The sequence below is a fragment of the Tetrao urogallus genome, assembly GCF_951394365.1.
Source record: "Tetrao urogallus genome assembly, chromosome: 2".
Lineage (NCBI taxonomy): Eukaryota > Metazoa > Chordata > Aves > Galliformes > Phasianidae > Tetrao > Tetrao urogallus.
This window is the reverse complement of record NC_136814.1, coordinates 587744-596380: the sequence shown is the minus strand read 5'-3', so window position 1 is coordinate 596380 and position 8637 is coordinate 587744.

Below are 8637 nucleotides of genomic sequence, written 5' to 3'. Positions count from 1 at the left end.
CATTCTTCTCTCCATTCAGGCTTTTTTGTGTGTTTTGTGGGTTTTCAGCGGGCATTAGAAGACTGGGATACCAGTGCTTGAAAATACTGCTTTCCAGATGGAAGATTTTTAATTAAAATTTAAAATGAGTAAATTCTGTTTATTTCTGTATTTTGTCCAATGCAAATTCAGAGCCCAATAAAACTAACAGGCAAAGCTGTGGATTTCACTGGCTTTGATTTTTGGGCAGGAACCTTTGCAGGTGTGCTCCAATCTGTATTAAATAAACAAGGCCTTGTTATTGTGCTGTGTCTGTTTGCGAGTAGTAAAGCAGCTTTAAACACTTGTAGTGAACACTGGAAGAGTGTGTATATGTATGCTTATTTTTCTTAGAACAGCTAACCAAAAATGGAGGGAAAATGCTGCTGGTTTTGTTGTATAGGGAAAATGCTGGTTTTATGTGCCAATGTTGTTACATTTTTTCAAAAGTATTTTGAGCATATAACAACAACATGCATTGTGTGCAGCCCTTTTTCCCTGCTTGCCAACCACATTGGTTTTGTTTTGTTTTTAATTTTGTATTAATTTTGAAATTGTCTTGGTTAATGGAAATAAAAGTAATTAATTTAAGAGATGTGTGGGTATTCTATGGATACTTGTAAGAAGTGCATAAATATTGCAACTTTGGTCATGCTTGTGTGTTTTTGATTAGTTGCAGCATCATGATACGGATGGTTCATCTGTAAAGAAAAGGATATAATTGAAGGCTGAGCTATCCCAAATATACAGGAACCTGAAAATACTTATCTGCATTAAGTTTTTGGTTCTGGAGCAACCTGCCCAGTAGATTGCTTAAGTGAGCAAAATGTCGGATTGAGCTATGCTTAAAAACATCCTTAATTTTGCATCCCACTGCTGCAGTCCTGATCTTACTATTTAAATAGTCTGATAGATCCATGAATTAGGATTATTTTCCATTATTTGTTTGTAGAAATTGCGAGATGTAGATCCATTTTATGTGCAGTTGGTATATAGGAAAGAATACAGCATGTCACATACATGTGTGTTTAAACTTGCTTGCTGTTCTGTGGAGCTGTGCCTGTTTGCTTAATGTCTCAAAATGTTGGGGAAAGGGACAGAATATTAATTTTAGCCACAGAGATGGCTTCAGAACAAAAAAGATGTAGAAGAAAAGAAACATGAATGTACAGTTATCCCAGTAAGCAATCATAAAACCTGAATAGTATGAGCATGTTTTACATGATAAAGTTGAAACATGAATATTTGAGTAATTGCTTGGATCTTTATTAGTATTACCTATGAGTATAAAATTACAAGAGGTTCTTGCACGGACACATCATTTTCCAGTGTAGATAAGCACAGTTTCAGGAGTCTCATCAGGATACACTTAAAAATGGCAGGTATTATGTTCAGTGTTATAGAATCACAGAATGGCCTGGGTTACAAAAGACCACAATGCTCATCGAGTTCCAACCCCCTGCTGTGTTCAGGTCACCAACCAGCAGCCCAGGCTGACCAGAGCCACATCCAGCCTGGCCTTGAATGCCTGCAGGGATGGAGCATCCACAGCCTCCTTGGGCAACCTGTTCCAGTGCCTCACCACCCTCTGTGGGGAAAAACTTCCTCCTAATATCCAACCTAAACCTCCCCTGTCTCAGTTTAAAACCATTCCCCTTGTCCTATCAGTATCTTCCTCCATACACAGATGTACGCCCTCTTGTTTATAAGCTTTGTTGAGACAAATGCCTTGAGCTTTGACAGTATAACTCACAAATAAACCCTTGTTTTTCCCTTAGAGCACATGCACCAACATCAGCAGTTTGCCATTCATTTCCATTTTGTTGAGCCCATACTCTGTGTTCTAATGGACAGAGTGTAGCCCCACTGTGAATAAATTTCAACACAACGATTGGGTATATGGTATATACTGAAGCATTGCATATCATTCGGACAAAGGCTGCAGCATGGTTTTTAACAGGATCATGAGTAAAACACCATAGATGCCACCAGGATTGAAATTCTCTTTCAAATTTATTTGTGTTACCCAAATCACCTTTTGAATTTCAGTGTGCGAAGTACCTCCTTCACCTTCTCTTACAATTGCTGCTACTGTAGATTGCATCCATATTTGAGCTTGGATATAACTAAGAGCTACAAAAACATTTCCTTGGATTATGGCAAGTGAATCTACAATTAATTGTTGGTCTTTCATATGAGTCCTCTCCCTTTGAGGTAATAGATAAGAGCCTCTGGTTGGTTCCCAGTGCTGATAGGGAAGACTGCAAGCGGTGCTGTAATACGTGCAGGTCACTTGTTGGTGTGCTTTACTTATGAGCATTTCAGTATCTGTACTACTTACTACTCCTAGTCCTGCTCCTGTTATGCCAGTCACACGCTCATTTAGTCAGGGGAAGTGCTCACTTGTGTAGCCACATTAGCCATGCTGCACAGGATGCATTTAGAAATGGTGAGCAGGTTGGTTTGATTGCTGCGATACTGGTTTTCATCAACAACTTGACCTTTTAAGAGACCAGGATGGGTTAAACAATATCCATTGTTATCTTCTATTTCTGCTTGCATGTTTCAATCTCATAATGCTGTGAGGACAAAGCCTTTTCCCCATCCTCTACTACTCAGTAGTGGGGTGACTGGGAGGAGTCAATGTAGGCAGGGCGCTTGTTCTGTGTTTGATAACATTTTTAAATTTAAGTGATCGTCCCAGACCACTGCTAGCCAGAGACAAGCTACATTAACAGGTTGCATTAAAGTAAAGTGGTACTAACACTCCCACCTTTCTGTGGCACTGTTACTTTTCTACCTCTTGCTCCTGTTTTGACATCAATCACAGAGATTTGAGATACTTTCTCATGGTTGCACCCTTTGTTCACCAACATCCTATCTTTAGTTCTTGCATTTCCCAGGAGCTGGGGAGTCATGTATTCAGAGCATGTGCCAGCTACATTCATTTTTAAAGTATATTTCATTTCATTATAATTTCATTTCATTATAATTAGAATTTGGTTCCATCCTTCTGGAACACCTGACACAGGAATGGGACTACAGTTACCCAATGTGCACAAAAGGATCAGCATAAGTGATTACAAATATCAATCCAAAGATGTCTGCCCAGAATAGTGGCATTGACGATGCCACAGGCATCTTAGAAAAAGGAACAAGGTGAGAAGGGAACTTGTGGGGTACGGTGGTAGAATCAGCATTTGTTAGCATATGAAAAACGAAAGAGAGAGAACTTCCTGGTCCCAGAGGAACCAAGGATAGAGTATAGGTGAAATCCAGCAGTGCTTAATTTTGTACATTTTCCTCAATGATCTCAAGCCTTCCAGTTTATTTGTGCAGAGGTTCGGTGAGGGTCAAAGGGACAGGCCTGATGTTGGGCAGATTAATGAATACTGGTTGGCCTGAGGAGTAGCTGTGTTCTGTTACATGAACTCTCAAACGTAGTTACAGGCAAAAGTAAAGGGACATTGGGATAGAAGGCATTAAAACTGGGACACTCACGTACCCCTCAGTGGTCACTGACTATTGCAGCAGCCTCAGACAGTCAGGAAGCCCAACTGTGCTTCCCCAGTTTTAGGAACTTCTTGGGGAGACCATTGAATTGTTCCACAGTACCTGTGGGTAAAAAGATGTGAAAAACCCATCAAATACCTTCCTCCTGTGCCCATTCCTATACTGTCCCTGAGGTGAAATGAGAACCATTGTCTGATGGTACTGAATTGGGTTTTGGGAGGATTCTTAAGGGCCTTAACAGTGTTTTCCCATGTTGCTCAAGCGAAAGGTTTGGCCTGTAGTAGGCCAGAGACTATTTCTGCTTAGACTTGTTAATGTTGTTTGCCTTCAGATTTATGAAAAGGACCAATATAATCAGCCTGCCACATCTCCCATAGGTGCTTTCCTTCCCTTAAGTGGAGAAGGGCTTCCTGTAAGGGATGTTTGTCTGAGCAGGTGCAGCACAGTTCACAAGCAGAAATGCAAGTGTGACATTTCTCCCTGCTAACGGACCAGCCTTGAGCTTGGCCCTCCCAATGCAGATTGTGAGCACTGCTATGCCCCCTTTCCACAAGTCTCTCCTAGTTGTCACCATCTGGTTCTCTCTGTCTTGAGGGGGAAATCCTGGCTAGTTTGTCTGCCATATTGTTTCAGTGACTCGCTGGAATCCTGTTATCTGGGTGGGATGTGACTCACACACAGAAAATAGACCGTGTTTGGCAATAGCAAGAATCTCTTGCCATTTATCCTTCTGCCCTATGAGGGTACAGTTAACTTTCCAATCGTTTTGCTCCCAGAAAGGGAACTACACTGTGCAAACTTGAGGACAGCATACCAACCAGTATAAATTTGCACGTGTTCAGTGGACTCTGATTCATGCTGGAATGCACTCCCTGACCTGAGCACTCCCCTATCCCTTAGTGACGTTAATGAAATTGATCCTTATCTCTAGGACCATAGCATGATATTTTCATACTTTTCCTTTGTGTTGGGCAGATGTGTCTGTGAACCAAACATTAGTAATAATCATCTTTGTCATCTCCATGCTTATACTCAGTTTTTATCAGAAGGTGTGGAGGGGTCATTGAGTTTTCTAACTTCTTTGTTTGGACTCTCACATTATCCAGGCTTTCTTTTGGATCCCTGGGGAATGCCATCTCATTTATCAACTGTTTTCTAAGGGCTCATTAGAAGAGGACTGCTGAATGTTTTCCTTCCTCTAACTGCCCCCTAAGATCTTCTGTCTACAAACTTCTGTCGATCTTGAAGGTTTTCAACCAACTTTTCCAGCTATTGAATAATTTGAGTTTGTCGTTCACAGAATTGTACGGCAGCAGTAAGGGCAGCTCCTGGAATGATTTATTTTTCCATTCCCCTCCATCATATGGGCATCGTTGTGGAGGGAATTCATATGATCTGAGACTCCTTCTAAGTTGGACCAAATATTCTGTGCCCACTCCATCCCCACAGCTCTGACACCATGTTTTTCTGAGAGGCCAAGGAGAATATTCTCGCTCTCATTCTTCTTTTCATCAGGGACTGTCACGATGCCTCTCTTTGACTGACCTTAGAGCCCTGATCACATAGAAGAGTAACTGAGCTGGAAGAAAGCATCTTATATGTCAGCTTTGGACTAGGAACATCTCAGCTAAGAAGCTGCTGAAAAGGCCTGAGCTATACTTGTTCTATGTTCTTGGCCTGAGTTCTATGCCCACGTGTAGGTGACCTTCAGTTATCTTTTTTTTTTTTTTTTTTTTGCACTGGGTTTATGTACAAGAATGGCCTGCCTCCTATAGCTTATAGCTGTCTCTGAAGATACTGAGGGAGATCTTTCTGGAATTTAACCCTTTATGGTCTAGTATGATTTATCATTGACCTTTCTATCAGAAGTTACTAGAAAATACTGAGGCTGCTCTGCCTTTGCTGTGACTTGGAATATCTAACAGTAGATCTTCATTAATGGGTTAAGATTCCAGCACTGAAATATTTCTGGTGGTCAGGAGGATTTGTTGCTAGAACAATTTTTTTTTACATAAACATGAGGTTATATAGCCTCTGATGTGGTATTGTGGCATTGAGATATATGTTATGCTGTTCACTGGAAGCTAGAGGAAGTTTATCTCACTGAAAAATCTCTAGCCTTCTTTCTCCATCTGTCTTTTTGCCTCCCTACACTTTCAAGGAAGTATGCTGTGCACAGATCTGCATTGTGAAGTTCACCAAACAGTCTTGCTAAGACCTGGTCATCGTGGATGCAGGTAGCAATCATGCAAGAAAAAAAATGACTCTGATATGCTCTAGTAATGACATAACTGAATAAATGGACAATCATGGTTGGATGTGGCGTTTCTTCAAAAGAGTAACAGAGATCAAACTTCTTTTCATACTTTTAAACCCTCCTGATTGAATTGTTCCCACATTTCCATTTCAGTTACTTAAGGCTAGGAAAGTGTAATAATGATTTGCTATTCAGTTAAGTGCAGTTTTATTGTTTCGTGTTTTCACTGAAGCTATAGGGATTACTTTTGTATCCGTGGTGACAAAAAAGTGTTGATGCAAACAGATATGAACCTTTGGCAGTTGTTTCATTTCTGAGTAATTGGTTGTTGCTTTCAATTAAAGAAACAACCTCTAGATTTCAGTTACCTCTGGGTGTTTCAAACAAACTTCATGCTCAGAGAAATCATTTGTCATCCCTGAAAATCTTCTGCAAACTTTCTGTCCTTTTTTTGGAGGTACCTTCACTGAAGTAAAATGTTTTAACTGCCTGCTAAACTTATTCTGAACATACACCAGCTGTAAAATCTTAGGTACATTTCAGGAGTGTCTGTTCTCATCACAAAAAATAGGAACTATTGTTCTTACAACACTAGTATTTCTTTCTTGTGGAACAGAGTTGTAAGAAGATACTCTTTCAGTATAATAGAATCAAAAGGGATAACGTGGTTCCTTTGCTCTTTCACACTCCATTTAGTTTTCCTTTCCAGAGAATATGTAGATCTCTCTGCTGTTGGTCAGAACATCTTACAGGTTCTAAGTTACTAATTTATTTATTTCCATCTGTATGTTAAATAATAATTTTTTAAATAGCTTATGTTTTTTGGGTGGTTTGTTTTTGTTTTTTGTTTTTTGTTTTTTTTTTTGCTATAACGCAACAGTATTTCCTTGTTGGTTTATTTTTACTGCCCAAAATGGACTTTGATCACATGAGGTGAAAATGATAAGCAGGTTATATAGTCTGTGGACTTTTATCAAAGGCTTGGCACGTTTCTTTCCTCATCACTGGAGTATTCGTTGATAGCTGCAAACTATGAAGTAGATCTTTGAAAATACTGCATATGAGAAACAACCATCTTTTTTGCCTGTGGTAGTGTATTTTTTCTGCAGCGCTCATGGCGTATTCAGGATCTGTGGGTTTTGCATTGATTAGTTGGCTTATGTTCATCTGTCTTGATGCACAAAGTAAGTAATATCATTTTTATTAATGTCTTTGGTTCTAGTCTTGCTTTTAATGAAATAGAACAGCTTATTACATTCACATCAATTACAATCCTTGGGGTTTAAAACTCATTTATTTTTTGGACTGATAAAATAATATCTGAACAACCAATCTTCTTGGTATCAATGGAGGTGATCTATAGATACAAAGAAGCTCTGTAATCATGTGTTGAAAACCACTGCTCTTGAATTCTAACCAGTTCTCATTGAACTCCTAAGTTTTTAGTTTGTATCTGCAGCAGACACTGAGTAACATTTCTAGACTGAAGATAGATATGGCAACATTTAGATCTGAAGTTGGGATTGCTTGTATTTCTTTATGCTATTCTGTTAATTTAGTTGAAGTAGTTACCATTTTCATGTCTGATCTTCTTTGTACTGGTAATGACTTCTTTAGAAATTCTCTTCCAGAAACTGAGAACAGTCATTCACTAGATAAATCTGGGCATAGAAGGAGCATTGGGGTACCTAAGCATAATTTTAGTCCTTCTAAGGACTTTAGGACTCTTTAGTCCTAGACTTTCTCTGGAAATTTCACAACAGTGAAAGTGCTGAAACATCCTCCCCTCTGCAGGGGAAATTCAGGCTGCATATTTGGAAAAGCTCCTTCACCAAGAAGGTGGTTGTGCACTACTACAAGCACTCCAGGGCAGTGGCCATAGAGTTGAAGAAGCATTTGGACAGTGTTCTCAGACATAGGGTTTTGGATTTGGGGTTGTTCTATGCTGGTTAAGAGCTGGACTTGATGATTCTTGTGGGTCCTTTTCCGTTCAGGATATTCTATGATTCTTTGTTTCTGCTGGCTCCAGAGAATTGCCAGGAAAATCTGAGCAAATTTTTTTCTTCTTGGAGAAGAAAAACAAGAGGTTTTGTTTAATCATTTAATTTCCTCTATTGAACTCTACTGTAATGTTTAAGCCAATTTCAAGCTTCTGCCTTTCTAATCTTCTTCAATAATACAGAACCTTCTTTTCCCAAGTAGACTTTTGAATACTTGGAGGTGGAGGCATAACCAGCAGCAGTTCACTGCAGTATTTTTTAAGAGTTACTTGTGTAAAAATTTCTCCACTGCTTCTTTATAAATGAGATTCTGTAGGGTGGGACAAATACAAAGACATCAGCCTCACATGTAAAATTAGCTCACTATTACTTTTGCCAATTTGAATATGCAGTGAGAATGACAAGGAAAAGACTGGGACATTCTTGGCATCGATACAAAGCCATGTGAGATCAAAAATGTCCGTAAGAATATGGATGTGTGTTGCATTGCCTCTGCAACAGATGTGTTCTGGCGGCTTTGCTGAGTAATTCTATTCAGGAAAGGAAGAGAAAAATCTGTGTGACTTCTCTGTGCATGTTTGTAGATACAGGAAAAAAGAAAAAAACAATCTCAAAAAACCATCCCTTTTTATCATAGAGAGAAAATGTAGAGGGATGTCACTGAGTTGTAGTGTAGAACATGAAAGCTACTACTCTGTATGAAATCACACTTTAAAATGCCAACTCAAGTGAATATATTCAGGCAAATCAATGTGCCTGAATTGCTTAACAATTTGGTGGTGAATAGATTTGTGTTTATAGCTTCCTTGAGAGTAGAAAACATTTTGCGAGGCCATGGACCTTTTGTCA